General features: G+C 49.5%; 1 pseudogene; it reads right to left on the bottom strand.

Annotated features, from left to right (window-relative positions):
• Window positions 1-217: 217 nt before the first annotated feature.
• On the bottom strand, window positions 218-1,361 carry LOC147668833 (homeobox protein Hox-D9a-like; annotated as a pseudogene).
• Window positions 1,362-20,934: the final 19,573 nt, after the last annotated feature.

Below are 20,934 nucleotides of genomic sequence, written 5' to 3'. Positions count from 1 at the left end.
CTTAAGACACTTTAAATAGCTGCCGAACTGGGCGTATATTCACATTACTTTACTCTGATAAACGGAAGGAAAAACAAACAACATAAATATATACATATATCCAAGCAATGCATACGGAAATATCAAAAACGTGAAAACGGCCTACTACCATGAAAAGACAAGGATGACAAGTATTTGGCAGTTCGGGGGAGCGAGCAGGGCAGTCCGGGCGTCCTCGCTAGTGCTCCTTGCTGCCCTTCTCCTTGTTCATCTTGTTCATCTTCATGCGCCGGTTCTGGAACCAGATCTTGACCTGACGCTCCGTCAGGTTCAGGATGCGGGCCACCTCGTAGCGCCGGTCCCGGGTCAGGTACATGTTGAACAGGAACTCCTTCTCCAGCTCCAGGGTCTGGTACTTGGTGTAGGGGCACCGTTTTTTGCGAGTCGAGCGCGCGTGGATCCAGTTCGCTGCTGGGTTATCTGGGAAGCAAAAGAGTGGGGGATGGGAGTGAAAGATTAATAAGCTCATGTGCACTGTGGGTACCCTCAGCATTCGCAGCTTTTCAGGAATTATCATAAAGGGGGGGGTTGTGCGGGCGGCTTGTTTGCTGCTCCGCGGACGCCTCACGGCAGAAGGCGCTTCTGTCAGTCATATAACTGGTTTATAGCAGCCCGGTGCTGCGGGCTCTATGGTAGGCGTCTAGACGGCTTTATAGGTTAGTAAAACTCTCTGTTTTGCCCACTCTGAGGCGCGCAGTTTCCGCAGTAAATCAGGAAGTTATTCCCACTCTTCCCTCTGCCTTCTCGGGCACTTACTTGAGTCAAGTTGCTGCGGCGGCTGCTTTTCCTCCTTGAGCGGGACGCCGCTGCCGGCGCTGCCCGGCTCCGGGACAGCTGCTGGGGGACTCCTCCTCGGCCGTCGGGGGCTGCTCGTCGTCCAGGGCCGGGCAGGGGAACTCGGCCAGGGCCAGCCTCGTCTGGGGCTCGAAGGATGAGCACTCGCTCTTCTTGGCGGGTATGCTTTCGGGCTTGACGCCCGCGTACGGGTGGTGGAAGGCAGGGAAGGCTGCGCGGAGGAGGTGGAGAGCGGTTCCAGCCAGGGTCGCACCGCATAGCGCCCACCGCTGGGCGCTGGCTGGGCCATGTAGACCGCTGACGGCGGCAGTAGGTGGCTGTGAGTGCACCGCAGACCAGGCAGCCGGGAAGACTGCGGACTTGGGCACAAAACTGCAGGCGGAGAAGTCGGACGCCTCGGTGCCACCCGGGGCCCTGGAGGCCGCGCCGTGCCCCACCTGGACGCAGCGGGCCCCGTAGACCTCCTCGCTTTCGTGCCCCATCAGGGAGTCCACGTAATAGTTACTTATAGTGCCACTGGACGACATTTTAGGCTCCCCTCGCTGGAGCTCTTCTTCTCCGGCACTTCCGCTTGTCCCGCCCCCGGCCTGCCTGACTTCCGGGCCGCGGCCAATCGCAGCGCGGCCCTGGGGTCGGGAGGCCGGACAGCGCCTCCTAATCTCCGGCGGCGGTGTAAACACGGGGCAATGCCGGGTGGGCACCGGCTTCAATTAAAATATAAAGTGGCACTCGCTCAAAGGCGGCAATGTCCCTGGCAGGGTGGGCACCTGCCAGGGGGCTCAAAAAAATTGGCAAGGGACGGGGCAACTGTATTGAGGGCGGGTGCCGTCAATGCCGGAACAGACTCGGGGGCGTTCCCGAGAACTGGCTTTCGGCTGACGTCGCCAAAAGCCAAAAATTCTCGGGAACGCCCCCGAATCTGGTCCTGCATTGACGGACAGGCCAGTCTTCCAATGGCTAGCCTCCATTTATGGAGCTAACCAATGGATGACGGGGGCGTATTCCAACCCCTATACTATACTCATCAGGTTTTTTCTAGCAAATGCTTACTTCTTAAGCATTGGCTAGGCAAAACCTAAAAAAGCACTGTGATGCAGACAGCTTGCTTTGAGGCAAACTTAGAGAGAAATTAAGCGCTTTACATAATCAAAGGAAATCTCCAAAGAGTGCTCCTCTGTTTGAAATCAGTGCAACGTGCTGGTGACTGGGGCTGGTATTGGTTCCAGAATGGACTTTTAACAGCCCCTCAGTAGCGGGTGCACCCCCACCTATTAGATAAATGACACGCAGGCTCATGGAAACACCGCGTTGAGAGTGGTTAATAATGCAGACAATGGGGGGGGGGGGGTCATACTACAAGTGCCGACTGAGAAGCTCATATTCTTTGCATTTTTATAGCGCATCTATCATTAGTATGGCTTCTTGGCACTGTGGGCTGTCTGTGTTGAAGGGTGACACAAAGGCTCTGGATAGTAGACTATCATCTCTGCTTGTGTGGAGCTTGCTATGCTAAACAAACCTACCTGTAAAGCATACAGATAGGGGACTGAGATTGCTGTTGCCAGGAGTTAGTGTACTTTGCTGCTGCTGCGGGTGTTCCTTGTGTTTCACTGAGCTCATGGGTTTCATTGAGTTCAGCTGGGAGTTGGTCAGTTCACTAGGACAGATTCCCAGGACCTAATGTTGGATTTCCCCCCCCCCCCCTTCAAGGTGTTGGCCTCTGTGCTGTGTGCTTCTTGGAGGTTACATTAAGTGCTGTAATAGTCGTATGGGGTGATGTGTGGTTTATGAGGCAGGCATAGCTGCTGCCCCTCAGGTACAGAATACAATGTATGGTGCTCTTCGTCACTCATAAAGCGATTGATTTCTATAGTGTCTTAAGAAAGGAGAATTGAAATGTTGTCCAGCCCGGTCTCTTTGCTCCAATAATATTATAAGCTTGATAAGACCCTAGGTCAAGACCCTTAATCAACCTACCAGCTTTTGAAATCTTGCCGCCTAAACTTCACTAATGGATTGTTTTACAGTTGCTTAAATCCTACCTGCTCTGTGTGACGTCCTTTCAATCGATTAGTAGGAAAATGAGACTCAAATCCCTTTACTCACTTCAGTAAGTAAGCAGTAGCGGCTGTTGTCAGCTCAGAGTGGCGGGGTGGGGGGAGGGACGACGAAATACAAACCAAAAACAACAACAAAATGACCTGCCAGTCAGCCGCCTCTTCGCTGCTCTTCTGCTCCTCTCTGGCTCCAGTCCACTGCGGGCACAGGCTCCCAGACTCCCCTGCGACTAATCCAGACGATACTCTCATGCATGGGAGCAGCATCAGGATTGGCCTGAGCGTAGGGTGACCAGAATTTTAAAGCCAAAAACCGGGATATTTCACAAACATTGAAGAAGGACTACAATTTTACTTCAAGTGATGAGAGCGCTCCTCAGCAGAGAATTACAGAACAGGCAGTAAGAACACACATAAAATGCCATTTTTAAGCCCAGTAGCTTGCCTGGTAATTAAATTGCTTTCTTGAAACAACTACTAAGTATCCCTGCTTTGTAAAACATAAAAAACACCTCCCACCGTTTTCAGTCGATCCATTTCAAAAACGGGGACATGTGTTAATTTCTTGAAATTTGCTGGGACAGCTGGTTAAAAACAGGGACCGTCCTGGCAAAACGGGGACGCCTGGTCACCCTACCTGAGCACCCTGGATCTGCGCTCCCAGAGAGACGGGGAGACTTTGTAATGGCTGGATTTTCTGTTTAGGTGGGATCAGCCCCCAGGGGCCCCTGTGACCCAGCCAAAACGTACTCACCTTCCGTCCTCAGGACTCCTCTATATCCAGGCACCTGGTACCTACCTGAGGATAGGGAACTCGCAATATACAAGCTCATATTATTAAGAACACCACTAAATCTATAGGGATACTAAGAATACTCACTGATTACTAGGGATATCCATACCCTACACCACACTTATTCACATCAGTTGGTCTCGCGGCCACCCTGACCCAGACCGTTCTACCCTAGGGCAGATCTGACACACAATCTGGTGCGTCTACACACGGGCCTGCAGAACCCAATGCTCCCTTTTCCAAATTGTTCGCGATCCTGCGAAACTCCACGTCAGTGTCCTTCCTGACGCTCTCACTTATTTTAAGCCACAATCTGGTGGATTTACACGCCGGTCTCCTTCCCGACGCTCTCATTAACGCCGCATATCAACGACGACCACATTCCTATGAACACCTATACATATATATATATATATTGGGATATTATCTCAGCTGTCTACTCGGGATGAAACTACAATAATAACTTTGAATATGGGTCCGGATTGTATAGTGTACTCTCTGCTCTTGGCATCAAAGGTTCACTCACTCCCTATTTATGTGATCACCACCTACCTGATTGGGATTACTCATCCATTCACATATCTAGTGCTCACCTAGGAGCTATGTTTACCTTTAGTGAACAAGAATAGGGGCTACACACCAGTTTGTTATAAACTGGGGATCTTTTATTTTAGTAATATAAACATTTATACAAATCTAACAAAGGCTATAGGTAGAACACACCACTTAAAAGAGAAGGATTACACATAACAGGAACACTCCGCTGAAAGGGAAAAGATTAAGTGTAGCTAATGTGATGAAAACAATATCACCTGATTAGTGTGAAGTCTTGTTCTAGCTGTCATCTGGGTTCCTCTCTCGTCTGTGCCTTGGCTCATCTCATGCTCTCTCTCTCTCCTGCACTCTTGGGTACACCTCTGCGCTGATCACTCTGTCTCTGGACTCCTCTCCCCCACACGAACTGTCTCTCCACCTTGCGTCTTCAATCTTAATGGTTCCTGCCGCTCTGATCACCGTTCATTCCACTATCTTATTCACTCTGTCTCTGCGCCAATGTCCACTTCCATCTGCTCCCATAGGTTAATCCACGAGCTCTCCTCTATCTCTTCTAAAAGGCATTACTTCAGACTCCAGCTATTCACACCTCCTCCTGATAAGCAACTGCTTCTGACTGCTTCCTTCAGTTCCAGCTCACTATTCAACTCAGCTCTTCTCCAGATTGAACCCTCTCTCTCTCTCTCTGCCAACTCCACTCCACTGCTCGACTCTCTCCTCGACTCTCTCCTCGACTCCCCTCTGCTTGACTCTCTCCTCGACTGCTTCCTGCTTGACTCTCTCCTCGACTGCTTCCTGCTTGACTGACTGACTCCGCCTCTGCACTTCACAAATATAGAATGCTGTTTCCTCATGGAAAGTTCCAGCCAGCAGCTTCTTCCCACCAATCCCATGCACCAGGCTCCTTGCGCTAGACGCTCCCACAGTGACCAGTCTGCTTGTTTCGTCTAGAGACCTGAGCCCGGGAACAATTCCTGATTAGATTCAGCTCTGGCCGGTTCTCTCCGGTCCGCTTAGGGCGAACAACAGTTATAACTATAAACATTGCTTTTGCCCTAAAAAGCCTCTCTGCTTCCATCAAGATGGAGTCTCTCTAGCTTTAGGCCTAAAAGGGGTGAAATGCTCCTTAGCTCTGTCAGAATACCTACATAAACCATACCAATATGTCTAATATGTCAAAGCCAATAGGCAATAGACAGGTTAAAGTCAAGAATAAAGGCATATTAAGCAGCTATCCTCTTCTAGGTCTGGAAAAAGGGCTTAAAAGAGCCAACACAGGCTAAGAATACCTATACTAGATGCGAGCAAGAATAATGATCTATATCACTGCTAAATAAAGCCAAAAACTCTGCCATCACAGACTTTGCCTGCTGTCTCCAACCCAGCAACACAGCTCGGGGTGGAGACATTTCAGTGCGTATGTCGGGTAGGCTGTCCTAAGACGGCCGGCAAAACCGACATTCACACTGACAGCAGTGTGCACCACTCCTCCTGCAGCGTGTCACTGATAAGGCCCCGACCCCAAGACTCGGCCCGGGAAAGAAAACAATTATAAATCCATTTTATTATCGTGTTATTTTTCGAAGTTTTGAGGCTGCTGGCAGAGGAGGAGGGGGCGATGCTCCTCCGCCGTAGCCATCGTGAGTAACAGCACTTGCTTTATCCTCGACATGCTTCCCCAGTACTCCCCTGAGTCGCCTCGGACCCGAAAGGTATGGTGGATAGTCACATCAGGGCCACATGAACCCCCGCCCCACATGCCCAAACCCGCAAATAACACAAAGACACAAGTATTAGGTTTGGGTAAAAATTGCTGCAGGTTTATTACATACAACATATGTAATGACGGTGGGTTAGCTTACGGGCGATCCTAGGGCAGGCCGCATTCTCGCCACCTGCCCGCCTGTTGAGCCAAACAACACAGTGGCGAACCACCCAACTGTTGTACAATTACCATAATTATAATGACACGCCCATTGCGGGGCGTGACTAGGCAAACCCCCGGTTGCGCAGGCCCACAACCGCCCGAAGGACTACTGGGGCGCCGACACGGATTCCTGCACCTCCCATGAGGTTACAGGTTAGGCTCTGAGGTTATGCTCTGGCACCCCTATGTGCCCGCTGACGTCCAGCGTTTGCACCTCTCTTCTTCCGGATCGCCCAGTAACTCCGCCTGCAACGAAAAAGAAACATATTAAAAGCTCCCCCCGGAGCCCCCTCAAGCCGACACTCTGGGTTCAAGGAAGGGCGGGAAAAGAGTGTCCCAACATGGAACTGCGACGTCCGGGGCGGCAAAGAGGCCTCCCCAACAGGGCAGGGGTCTGATGTACTCCAGACGGCTCCTCCCCACCGCCCCGGACGTGCATCACTACCAGTCTCCACCAACCAGGGGAGACTGCCTCAGGAGAGGAACTACCGCGTCATGCGGGGGCGGGACAGCCCTCCGTGACTAGGAGCCCGCCCTCCTGATGGCCACTGCGTGGCCTCGGGCAGGCGCATAGTCACATCAGGGCCACATGAACCCCCGCCCCACATGCCCAAACCCGCAAATAACACAAAGACACAAGTATTAGGTTTGGGTAAAAATTGCTGCAGGTTTATTACATACAACATATGTAATGACGGTGGGTTAGCTTACGGGCGATCCTAGGGCAGGCCGCATTCTCGCCACCTGCCCGCCTGTTGAGCCAAACAACACAGTGGCGAACCACCCAACAGTTGTACAATTACCATAATTATAATGACACGCCCATTGCGGGGCGTGACTAGGCAAACCCCCGGTTGCGCAGGCCCACAACCGCCCGAAGGACTACTGGGGCGCCGACACGGATTCCTGCACCTCCCATGAGGTTACAGGTTAGGCTCTGAGGTTATGCTCTGGCACCCCTATGTGCCCGCTGACGTCCAGCGTTTGCACCTCTCTTCTTCCGGATCGCCCAGTAACTCCGCCACAGCCCGTGAGGTGGTTCCCGCTGCCGCACGGGCCCCCCACCAAAATTACTGCTCTTTACCTGCAACCTACACCTAGAATTGCTACCTCCAGACAGAGGAGGAACAAGGCAACGCCCATAGGCGTGGGGTGCCACCACCAGGCACCAATAAACCTGTCCTACAACCCCTCAGGGAAACAAAAGGGATAGGAAGGGGCCCCTACTACCGAGGCCCTAGGTAACATGAAATAGGCTGTCCCGCGATAGCCGCTGGGACACCAACATATTCCTTCCCCCTGAGCGTCAGAAAACTGCGCCAAGGAGCCACTGATACATCTGATCACTGTCTTCATAATCCAGCAGGGAGAGTAAGAGTGCTTACTGACAGGAGGGAATAGGAGGGCACCGCACATACTATAGAACTAGGACGAGTCCCAGTTAAGCGATAATCCGGGTCCACAGGCCAAACAGCCGGCATCCCCTGCCCTCTTAGGTTTTTTGGCTGGAAGCGGCTTAGAGACATAGTACCGTTAAATTAGCTAGACTGAAAGCCGACTATGACCACCTCCCGGGGACCGCAGCGCCTGCAACAGAGAGCCCCCTCGGCTGACCCGCGCAGGGGCATGCATGGATAAATACCAGCCACTCCGACACCAGTAGGCATAACCATCCGGGAACAATCCCTCTACCCCAATAGGGAAGACTATCCCAGGCAAGAGACCAGGAGATTGGAAGGGCCCCCCTGCAGAGAATCTCTCCCGAATAAACAAGCGCTGTCACAACCAATCAACTGTCAGATTACGCTTCAGCAACTAATCCCCACAGGATACAGAAGTCTATTGCAGTACGCAAATGCATATATTGGAGTGACTAGCGAAGTGGTCTTGCAAGAGACAAACTGAAAACCACGGGGACAGCCGAGACACTTGCCCCCCCTAGTTAATGCATTAATTCCTAAAAGACTTCTCGGGCGCACCTCCCTCGCTTATTGGCAATCCGTGCTCGGGCTGTGGAAGCCACAGTTGTTCTCTGTATACCTGAATTGAGTGTTACACTGAGGCTGCAGACCCCAAGTGAGCTGCCGGTGGGAACCAGAGCCTAGGAAAAAGAAGGTAGGAGAACAAACGGAGGGGGGGGAATGCTAAAACGTATGACCCTCCCATTCATGGAAGAGCAACACATGTGCCGTTATCAAGGGTGCACAGGTCGAATTTCTCAGTTTAAAGTGGTTGCCATTATTGCAGTGCTCTCTATGTACCTGTGTTGGTACTCTTTGTTGCACAACCACACCACTTCTCGTAACGCACTGTTTGCTATTTTTCACGTGCTTCTCTTAACACTTGCACCGGTGCAAACATAGCCTACGAACGTTTGTTCTTGTACTTGGGAGTCTGGTGTGCACTGCGTGCTAAACCTATTGAACCCCGCACAGGGTGGCAAGTTTGCCGACGAGCCTGGCACAATCACTTGTGCTGTACCCCCTTTGCCTGCCCAATAATAGGGGGTACTATAACTCCCAGGGTTCTAAGCATATATGATTACCCTAGTTAGTAATGCAACACATGTAGGTCCATTCAGAATTCTCAGGTGTAACTCAATACTTAGCCTGGGCTGTCCCACAATTAAACCCCCAGTATTCAAATAATAGCAAGCCTCCTGTTTAACTTACTGGAGTAATTACGAGGACCTATACATAGCTGACAACGTCTGGGAATATGTAAGTGGCATATCCAGTCTTTTTGTTTTTTGATGTGACATATGAATGTCTATGTCCAGCACTTCAACGCATGTTAGAAAAGGCCTAAAGGAGATCAGCCGTTGTGCCTAACTATTAGGATGAAGACCTCTCTGTGGTAAATGGGGTCAAGGTAACTTAAGTGCTTTGAAAATAATAATACATAAAAAGATACTGGATTTTCTTTGGAGCATACCTGCGCGTCAGATACATGGCAGAACTATCCAATCAAAGTAGTCGTGCGTAGCCCAGACGACAGGTTACTTACGTAACATGGGCCGAGGTGCAGCACCACCCATAGCTGCGTTTTGCCTTGTTTACTTTGAGCAGGAATCGCCAGGTTAGGGTGCGTGATGCCTGTCTAATAGGGCAATGAGAGTGTCATAGGCATTGTTAAGAGGAGGAATATGGGCCCCAGGAAGGTGATAGGATGAAGAAATTGCAGCCATGATCACTACAGCAATGTCACTTTTCCCTGAAATACCAGCCCCTACCCTGGACTGGAAGGAGCCCCATTGTAGGGTAAACTTCCCCCGGCTCCAGGGTTCCTTCCCAGGAGTGCAGATGGGGTGAAAGACTTCCCCCCACCCCATATACGCAGCAAGTTGCCTGCTCTCTGGCTTGGGCCACTACTAAAAGTGTGCACTACACCCTTAACACCCCACCATCTGCACATAATATACTCTTGCAGCATGCCTACCGGACCCTTTTCCACTTGTAACGACCCACAAGCTAACACGTAAAGTAACTCAGGGAAACAGGTCTGGCCCCAGCTCGACACAGCGGGCCCAGCTGGTGCGAACCTGTGGCGGGACAAGGCATATAGCCACTCTAGCTTGATAATGGAGTACCAGGGCTATAATTGAGACCAGTGTCACTACCATTTCAAGAATTTACAAGGGGCAAAAGCAGTCATTAAACCTCTATTGCTAGTACGAATGAGCAGGTCAAACTTGGGTCTCTACTGCAACTCATGCTAAAAACCCAAAAGAAAGATCCAATGCAAAGAGGACAGAAAGCGGGCGGGGCATCACGCCCTTAACGTGCCTGCATCATGCCTCGAAGAGCCAGCGCCAGTGCTGCCCAGGAGGGACCGAGGCCTATACACTGCATGAATAAAACAAAGTCTAACCAACTGTTGATCTGCAGGAAACATAACTTCAAATTTGCTAATCACAAGGAAGAAAGGTAAGTAATATGCGAAATAAAAGACTATATTGGACGGTGCTGCAACACACCCGACAACAAATTTTTGGTAGACACACACCAAATGCCAGCAAACCATATAGCTTAGCATAACTCACTGACTGGATTCGAGTACTGAACAGGGTAGGTGTAACCACAGGAAGATCCTAATGTTGAACAGGCCACTTATCCACTATAATTCCCTTTCTATCAAATAATTGGTTTGCGTGATACATGAGATTGGACCTCAGCAAGAACTTATCGTTGCCTGTTAGGGAACCAGTTGGACTCTACTGATACTGCGAACACTGGCACCGGGGTCTTATGCCGTGAGCAGCAATACCCCAGTAGGTACCCACTCTACTGGGTATCTACTGGGTAGATGACTACCTACACTGCTGGTCTAAAGCATGGCAGCGAGTACATGGCTACATTAGAGTATGGTTTAGCTATAACATCAAGCTATACAAACCCGATACCTATACGATATTACGACCAGTGTCACTTACCACCAGCAAAATTTACAAATGTGCGAAATCAGTCATTAAAACTCAATAACTAGTACAATGTGCAGGTCCAGTTTGGACCTCTACGGCAACTCATGCTAAAAACCCCTAAATGCACGATCCAACTAAAAGAAAGATGGGCAGAAAACGGGCGCAAGTGCTGCCTAGGAAAGACCTGAAACATCCACAGCGATGTATGCGAAAAGAGACTATTTTGGACAAAAGATATAACACAACAAAATACTTTTTAGTAGTCACCACCACACAATACAGCTTTGAGCAACTTCAATTGAATGGATACAAGCAAAGAGCATGTAGGTTTTAGCTACAGCGAGTTGTACTGACAAACTGGCCACATATCCACTATAAGCTGCCTTCTTACATTAATAGGGTTGTGTGATATATCTAATTAGGCCCTCTGTGAGAGCTTGTCATAGCCTGTTATGGTAACATTTGGGCGCTACTGTAGGTGCGAACTCAGAACCAGGGAGACTTATGCCGGGAGCAGAATACAGGGTGGGCAGATCGCTCCCATCACCGAGCATTCCCTGGGCAGCTTTTTCTAGCAAAACCTGGCATCCGTGTGTTCCTGTCCCTAGAAGGGGTATGTGTAGTTGAAAAGAAGCACACTACCCCTAGTGCTGGCAGACTCTTGCACACTGCTGCGGTGTCGCTAATCTTCCCCCCAATACTCGTCAAACGCCAGTGTAGTTCTTGTACAAATGAAGTAATGTAGTATTTTCAAGAATCCGGGAGGGCGCCAAGACCTTGCACCGACGACAAGGATTCTCTAAGAAACTAGGTATGGAGACAATCACTTAATCAGGTCTAAGTTTCTGGAAGCAGCGCTACTTGTAACTGGCAACATTTCTGTGAAATACGTGATAACAAAATTCACAAGGGTACATACATGGAATGACATACATGGACCGACTATTTCCTAGTCTTAAGATTTTGGATGCACGTGATAAGAAATAGCAATTATGCACCATGACTGTTTAGATACTGCCTTGGTAGCTTTACTAATTTACAGTGCAGCCGTAAACCGCATCACAACTCCAAGAGTATGTCAACCATTCACATGCATACCCCCCCCTCGCTTGCCAATGAGCGCTATGTGCAGCCAGAACATTCCTAAATACCCCGACATGTCAGGCAGGAAGCGGACCAGGTCGAGCCAAGCCACTCGCTGAAAACAACCGACCACCGGGGTTACATGCTCCCCGCATGCAAGTTTCACGTGCCCCAAAGTATCCCCGGGCTACAACACATAACACAGTACGAAGTATACACATAATGCACGACTGTGAAACGGTGCACAACGGGCGATCTAAGACATGCGGTGCTGCGACAGAGCCGACATTCGAACCGCAAACCCGACTCAGAAAATGTGCAGTAGGCCTCATCATAGGACTCTTGTTTTATGCGACCTGAGCTGCGTCGCAGGAATGTGCTTTTAATGGTACCCGCCAACGCATCACCTTAAGTTGCTGCAACAAGGAATGCTCAGTCACGCTGCCGAGCCCATCGCCTACAGCAATTCAAATACATTTACATTTACAGCTGCAGAGAAAGCTAGAATCGAACGCAGAACGCACCTCGCAACGAATCTGCCCGAGGACCTGAACACGATTGCAAAGCTGCCCTAACACCCGCGCCACGGGCCTCAGATAAAATGGCGTGCAATTACTCTTCACCATATTAATTAATGACACTGGTAACCCAAAGTACGCGCTTGAACAGCTTACCTCTCGCGCTGAAGTCTACGGAGCCATGAGCGGGGACATAAGTCACATGATTGTGCATCGAGATACAATGTCCTGACGAACCTAACACCATTAGTAAATATGGACACCATCACGCAGCTTGCGCGCGAACTAAGCTTACCCATCGCGCCAAGATTACAATGCCACGTGTAACCTGAGTAGGCCATCCTATAGTGCCTCGAGGTACAACCCACAGAAACGATCCAGGCTCCTCCCGACCAGCGAGGATGGGGGGGGGGGGGGGGGGGGGGGGGACAGATTTGAGGAATCTCAATTGAAGGCAAGAAAGCAACGTGACTTTGCAGGAAATAATGAGTGCAATGAAGAATACCGAAAGCCATCTTGTAGTGCTCGAAATACTCCAGTTCATCTCGAGCATAACACACGCTCCCTTCACGAAAAGCCACAGAAAGCCCTGAAGCAAGGCCTAGTGCACTCCCTTACAACCTAAAATGATGTGCTGGAAACCGGAAGCGATGTATTCCGCGCATGCAGAGCCTAAGTAAAGTTACGCGTTTCATATAAGCCAGGAATGCGTAACCAGCAGAACGAATGGATTAATTTCCAGGTTGCGTGGCTCCATTCAGGCAATTAATACAATCAGTGCAGGATCGAGCCCTTGCCCACAAAGCAATTGCAGGCAGATATAACAAGCAAGCCGAAAGTATGCGCCTCTTGCTAATGGAACATTTCAGGGCGGTTCTGACAAGCGGACAAAGGCTTCCGTGGTCGGATTCATAATTGCCTGTGTCACACTTCCTATAAGGCCAGTGTATCCAAAGTGATAATCGCAGCACGTTCAAATTATTTTTATATCCTTAACTACCTATTTTTCTCTCTAGTGTGAGTCTGGGCTCGAACCCATGACCTCAGTCTTCGGGGATGACCCGCTTCTCTATTGTGCTATGCCACTTGGTCTCAAAACTACTGCATGCTTTACCGAGCCCGATGGGGGGGGGGAGAAAAACGTGAGAAAATCCCCGCGCACAAGGCCACTGTAATCGCTGCTGCACAAAAGAGCAGTACTCTAACCCCCAACTCGCCCCGTCGTGCCCACCAAACAATACAGTTCCATCTGCGCACAGCAACACATAAAGGCGCACACTTAACGAATGACGCTCACACTGGGGCATAACTCACGAGATCACTCAATCAAATATGCTTGTAAAGTAGATTTACATCTCGTTCGCAAAACGGACCTCCGAGGGTACTCCACGTGGCCAATTCTTACAAGGCTTTAGGACGCATAGTACCCCACAGTGCCATTTCGCAGTTTCCCTATAACAATCATGAAGCAGGCGCCAATGTGAGAATTATCCCTGCCACGCCGCTACTTAAACCCCGGACCGGGCCATTCTCTGTTTCGAAGACCGCCGCTCAAACCAGAGTACCATACTTCTCTGCAACCGCCGGGGGCACATGCCCCTAACAAATTTCTCCGTTCCCTCTGCCACACACTCACTATGCTCCCCAGAATGCGAGAAACCGGACGGGCCCCAAATGCCCCCAAGCTAAGTGAAGCACGACACGGCCGACATGAAACCAAAGAGCTTACAACACCGACCCCGCCACTCACCACGTGCACGCGACAAACCAGGGACCCGACGTCCTAATCTCACGGCGACTCCCCGGACGTGCATCACTACCAGTCTCCACCAACCAGGGGAGACTGCCTCAGGAGAGGAACTACCGCGTCATGCGGGGGCGGGACAGCCCTCCGTGACTAGGAGCCCGCCCTCCTGATGGCCACTGCGTGGCCTCGGGCAGGCGCAAAGTCAGCCCTGAGCGGCAACCTTTCCCTGATCCCACGCCCCGGTCCCTGGAGACTCGCATGACACCCAGCATGTCCCTCCGGCGTCCACATGTCCATACAGATCTTCAAGAGACCCTGCTTGTCAGCTGGGCTGGGCTGCAATTAGAGACAGGAAAGCCAAGTGTATCAATAAACTCTGTAGATAGCCAGTATGTTGAGTGGATTTATTATTAAATAGCTACACAGCAGAGTAACTCGTTACTGAATCACAATTGGAAAATAACGACTACATACCGATTCGGTATTAGGAAGCAGCATGTTTAGGACGTACCTTCCAAATACCAAATCTGAACGGGATGTATTAATGTTTTGCAACCGGATTGTGGTCACAAAACATTAATATTCAACACCTCGAAGGAGATGGTAACCCACTCACAAATGGAGGGTTCCCTAAGGGACCCCTTCCCCTTGGAGAATGTTAAAAAAGAATTTAGGAGCAGGCAGTGGTCCAACGTGCTACTGTCTGCTCTTAAGAAATGAAACTTAAATAATTCCTTTTCTGTTTTTGAAACACATCCCATAATCCTTTAAGGAAAACGGGCTGCATTTAGAAAAAAAAAAAGATTTATTTATTTAAAAGTAATCAAAGACATGGTGGTCTGCTGACCCCGCAGGCCACCATCTCTGTGATGGCTGCGATTCCTAGTGGGTCTCTAACTACAACCAACCTTGTTAATATTCATCAGGTATGTTGACTTGTGACTCACTAAAAATTGCTATTTAAGAATTGTAGGTTTTCTTACATTAGGAAATTGCAAACCCTAAAATTGTACATTTGGTCCTAAATTCAGAAGAGTCTGAACACCTTCAGGAAAGGTGATTACACATATTAACAACCCCAGGGTCTGTGATAAACCCACAAAGTTTGCATGACACAAGTGAAGTGCAGAGGTCAGCTGCTGCCAGACTTTCACAAAGAGTCCACACTGTGAGGGCTTTTTTCATTATTCATTTACCACCTGGGTTGGAATTGGCATTTCAGATGAGATGACAATCATAACCCTGTAGAATGCTGTCAAAGTGCTCAGAGAAAAATCATTCGCATAATATCTCTCTCCGAACACTTTCTTAGCACTCTGCATGGGCTTCACCATCAAGCCATCTGCAAAATGAACACAGCACATCTCTGGGCAGCCCCTCTTGTCCTGCAAAAGTGGCAGGGGGGGGGCTTGGTGACGGAGGTAAGAGGGTCGGTGGGAGAATCTACATGAAGGCTCAGCTCTTTTTTTGCGACCGGTGTCTCAGTTGAGCCAGGGATAGCGTTCCGCTCGAGCGTGGCTTGATCCTTCAGTGGAATGCCCGCCTTTATTAGCAATTCATCGCAATGCCTGAAAATGTGGCTTGAATCCAAATCAATAACGGCTATCCAGCCATCTCACCACTTATGGTCAATGATATTGCATTGTATTGCCATGCCATGTTGGGTGACTATTTGAGCAGTCTATGTGGCCTACCAACACTGGTGACCAATGTGGACCAGTTCCACTTGGTTTCGAAATGCAGGCCCTGTTTAGCATGACCATTCCCCCAGAGTGGACCACCGAGTCCCTGGCATTGGAATGTGGAGCCTCATTTGTTGGTGGTGTCAGCCATGCTGCCTGAAATGGTCGCCACCTAGCAGCTCTGCGCCTCTCAGCTCTCCATCGAGTGGAGAGCTTACGTCTATGTGCCAGATGGTTTGCCCACCCGTAGTAGTGGGAGGGAAATGGTGCTTAAGGTTCGAAGGCATCTTCTAAGTATTAAACATTTTGGGCTAGATGTAGACATTTACCGAATCTAAAATACCAAATTTTATCGATTCAGTATTTTAGAATCTGTAAATGCTATGTAGGTAATTACTCGGTAAGTATTACCGAATCGGTAGGATTTGGTATTTACCGAATCGGTAAATACCGATTCGGTAATTCCCATTCATTCCTTTGGGCCTGTAGGCCCATAGGAATGTATGGGAATTACCGAATCGGTATTTACTGATTCGGTAATTCCCATTCATTCCTATGGGCCTGTAGGCCCATAGGAATGAATGGGAATTACCGAATCGGTATTTACTGATTCGGTAAAAGGGGGGAAACATTCAAGGGTGGCAGGGTGTCACTTTGACACCCTGTTGCACCCCTGAATAGTGCATGGGTGCACATGTGGCACACATACATGCCATAAGGGCATGTATGTCTGCCACATGGCACTGTTATTAAATGCAAAAAATAGCTTTTTTTAGGGTTTTCGTAATTTACCACCAACTTGTAGTTGGTGGTAAATAACGAATTCTTACAGGTGAAAAGCACTCACTTGAGTGCTTCCTACATTTCAGATTCGATAATTTACCGAATCGGTATTTAAGAATTCGGTAATTTACCGAATTCTTAAATACCGATTCGGTAAATTACCGAATCTGAAATGTAGCCACCTACATCGTAAATGCCTAATACCGGTCGGTAACGGCGAAATTCAGTAATTTCGGCCGTTACCGTCCGGTATTAGGGTTCCTACATCTGGCCCTTTGTGTTTTGAAAGGAGATAGTGGCCAAATTGGTTGGTATGTCCTGGCCTGTTGGATGTCATCGCTAGGAAGTCAATGCCTCCATAACTCTTTCTCTGATGCGCGAGCTGATCTGTTGCTACATTAATGCAGCTGTAGGATGAAGCCTTACAGCACCACAATGCGAGGCCACAATAAAATGCTCTATTGCAACAAATGGCCTAAAAATGTATTGCTGCAGGTGCTAAAGGGCCAAAAATATAACATATTATGTTTCCAAGGGCTCTGAAAAGGCCCCTCTTGTGGCTGTATATAACTTGTTGTTTCTGCAATCTGTTGGGATCAGAGCGGCAATGAGCATGCTGAAGTCCCCAAATGTGAGCACTGCATGGGCAGACATTGTGGCTCCTGTTTATATAAATGGGCAGCAAGACAAAGGTTTGCACAATCTTCCTGAAGATTCACCAGTGCTTAATTTGAACCAGTGGTTTCCAATGCTTGGCACCAGCACGTAATTGTTAGCACTGGCACTTATGACAGTGCACCACATGGTGGCAACATTTGTCTAGTTTAGACAACAATACAATAACAGTTGCTTATTAATTCAAAACACATTAAAATTACTATTGACTGCCACCCAAGCTATTCTTTTAGCTTTGGGGTAGTGTAATAGTCTGAATTGCAACACTTGCAGGAGTTTGATGGTTAGTATCTGTTCTGGTACTGTCATTGGCAGCACTGGCAGGGGCAATGGGTGTTGCAAGGGGTAGTGGCCTGGCAAGAGCCCTGGCACTTATTATTTTACAAATTGAACACTGAGATCAGGGCTTTAAGTGGGCAGGGTCTCACTGGGTCTGAGCACCGGCAGTTTTTTAAATGGAATCTCGAAACGGGTCTCTATCGGGCTCTGTTTTGTGCCCTGGCACAGACGGTCTGTTTCATTCCACTGCAGTGACAGCAGGCACATCGATGTGTGCTGCTCACACTGCTCACTTCTCACAAGTGGAGAAGTTACGGCATGACCTAATGCCAAGTGAGCGTTGTAGGCGAAGGGAAATCCTTGCTTCTGACATCTCCCATGCGTCTGATTTTTAAAACAAAAGACTCTGAGCGCTGTTGCGAGTGAGAGTCCCTATTGAATAGCGAACACTGCAAATTGCATAATAATCCGTTGGCCGCGGGTGTTATTCTCCTGCTGTGCTGGGGGGCGGGGAGGCGCGCACAGCGCCTCGGTGCTCATGACAAGCTCAGCTCGTCATGAGCCACGGTTCTCGTGTGCTCATGACGAGCTGAGCTCGTCATGGCCACACCTGTTTCCTTAGAACGTTCAGCACAGCAGGGGAATTATCCCCGCGTGTGAGCGTTCTAACGGCCATGACGAGCTGAGCTCGTCATGAGCAAGGGAGGGGTTAAGTGGAAGTTTTTTCAATATTATATCCAAGCCATAGATGCTGCTAATTTATCTTATGCAACTAACAACCATTGACGAAGCCAATAGTCCTGATTTGTTGTAGTTATGATGTTACTTGTTTTATCATATATCTGGATGCAATGACAGAAACAGCAAAAGTCAAGTCGGGCGGCACACTATGCTAAGAACAGACTTTTAGTTTGTGTTATAAGCCCTGCCCTTAATTACATTGGCCACGCCTCTTTGAGAGACCCTCCAGTTTTTTCATCCCACTTAAAAACCTGACTGAGATCCACCTGTTTGCTAGGGGGGTATCAGAAGCGATGTCATACATCTTTCAACCCCCCGTGACATCACAAGGTTAACCACTTTTCCTCCGTTTCTCACTTCAACAGTTTCTTATTTGCTGCTGAGAGAAAAGGTCCTGAGTGTGAAGTTAAAAAAAAAAAGTTAAAGGGGGATATGTAGTAAAAAGTTTTAAAAAAAGCCCATCCTTACCCAATCTTAAATCATCAACAGTCACCAAAAACAAGGGTTCTAAAATACCCCTTTGTTTGAAGACATCATGTGACATTTGTGACATCGTTCACAGGTCAGCCCCTTTAAAGGGCTCTTTCAGTTCCTTCTGCTGCCTTTACAACCCCTGTGTTATGTTATGTTAAAAATATTTTTAGAGCGCACGTACACCGGTCGGTTTCTTGGTGCTAAAAAAAAAGGGGTGCACCGGGCTTCACTAAGGCGGCATTAGAGGGAACCGAGAGGAGCCAGTGGCAGAAGCTGCCACCTCTAACACATCCCTGAGGGGCCTCCCTCGTCCTTGCTTCAAGTGAAGATGCTGGATACGGACTGGTGAGTGAGATACCTGCAGGGGCTCCAGTCAGGGGCACACAGCTTGTCCTGGGTGTCTGCAGCTGCTAGTCAGGTGTAAAGCTGAGACCTGGGTGGCAGGTAAGCGTGTGCCATCTTGTAATGGGTGGCAGGTGAGCACGCATAATGGTGTCATGGGTGGCAGGTGAGCGCGCTCCGTGGCGGCATGGGTGTAGTGTCAGGCCTGTGACGCAACCGTAGCATTGAGGGTCTGTGAACTATGCTCCGAAAGGAGGTGTATTATGTGAGCTTTCATGATTGTTGGTTTGCTCCGCACCACGTGATGCGCAGTTAATAAATATGACCCCATCCGGGTGTGAGGTCAGAGGACATACTCGGGCCGGGGAAGTACATACTGCATCCTTTAGTGTCTAAGTATTTTGTTCTGTGCCGCAAGAGCCCTTTTCACTCACCTTCCCATGCACTGCAGTGTCTTGTTAATTGGTGCCGCAACACCACGACACAACATTGGCGACAAACTGGTGTCTCCTCGCCGCCTCCAGGACCATGTGCCAGCTGCGTACATAGTTAAGAAGTATACTGTGCTTGTGCCACATGCCCGGTGCTGCTCCGAGCATCCCAGCATACACTGCCCTGCACTGGCGTAACGAAACTCGAGGGGGCCTCCATGCAAGGGACGTGAAGGGGCCCCCTCCGGGCTCAATCAGGAGCTCTGCAGTCCGAGTGCTGTGCTGAGGGGGCCCTCCGCACCGCGGGGGATGTGGGGGCCTGTGTTACGCCTCTGCTACTCTGCTGTCGGAGGGCCCGGATTGGAAATACAGCAAGACAGGGCCGGACTGGAAGCTTAAAACAGTCCTGGCAAAAAATGTAAATTCAGCCCGTATGGGCAGACGTCCTATTGTGAGCTAGAATAAAAGCAACTCTTTCAAGTTGCGTCCGGGATCGGTAATGAGCACCACGATTCCTGGAGGCTGAATCCGACCTCCAAGTGTCAATCAGCCTCCTGGAGCTCCAACCTCCTGGGGAATTGCCCGCTTGCCTGGCTGGCCGGTCCGGCCCTGCAGGGAGGGCAGAGCCTCCGGTTCCGGGCTCACTATCTCGGCCGAAAGGTGTCCACTACTGTGGTGAGTGCTGTGTGGATTTCGTCGGCCGAAACGGTGAGGAGAAGTGCCCTCTGCTGGCCTACAAGTGTGAATGTGGCAGACCTGCTCTGGAATGTGGCAGCATTCACACTGCATCAAAGGAAAATAAATAAGTGAAACACCCGTGGCCGGGTAGAAGTTCTGTGAGGCCAAAGTGCTAATGGCTGGGTGTGCTGGCTAGCAGTCCATTGCAGTGCGGAGCTGCCTGTGGTGATCAGTGTATGTTTTTGAAGACAGCTGATGCTGCTTACTGGATACCAACAAACAAAAAAGAACAAGTCAAATAAAAGGGTGACAAGGAAATAGTCAATACAGGTGACACCCCATTCATACCAACACCATGGCGAGCATACCACCCGTAGAGCCGTTCACAGTGGAAGGCGCCCCATCAGCGCAAGCTCCAAAGTGGAAGGAATAGGCTGAGAGAGTACTGCTTTTCTTTGAAGCCACCAAAGTGGATAATGCACAAAAGAGAGCCATGATTCTTCATTTAGCGGGAAGAGACATTTATAGAATATCTCAGTCCATTAATGAAGGGATTCCCAAGACACACCTCACCCTCATAGCGGCCCTCACTACGCATTTTGAGCCAATGGCGAACCAGGACTATGAGAGGTTTGTGTTTCATCAAGCAAGGCAGCAGGCTGAGGAGTCCCTTGATGTTTTCCACATGCGCCTAAAGGAACTTTCCAGCACATGTGGGTTTAACAATGAAAATGAGGAAATTAGAGGCAGAACATCCAGGGTGTGCCTCTGCAAAGTTTTGCGAGCAGGTACTAGATACGTCCAGAAAACCCCAGTAGACATTCTTAGGCTGGCAGGACCAAGGAACTTTCCAGAGCCAGAGCAACCCACATGAAAGTGGCTTTACAGACCCCAGTGAAGACAGAACTGGTCAAT

The sequence above is a fragment of the Lissotriton vulgaris genome, unplaced genomic scaffold (assembly GCF_964263255.1).
Source record: "Lissotriton vulgaris unplaced genomic scaffold, aLisVul1.2 SCAFFOLD_8857, whole genome shotgun sequence".
In the NCBI taxonomy this organism is placed as follows: domain Eukaryota; kingdom Metazoa; phylum Chordata; class Amphibia; order Caudata; family Salamandridae; genus Lissotriton; species Lissotriton vulgaris.
Note: the sequence above shows the minus strand (reverse complement) of the source record. Positions and strands in the feature narration are given on the sequence as shown.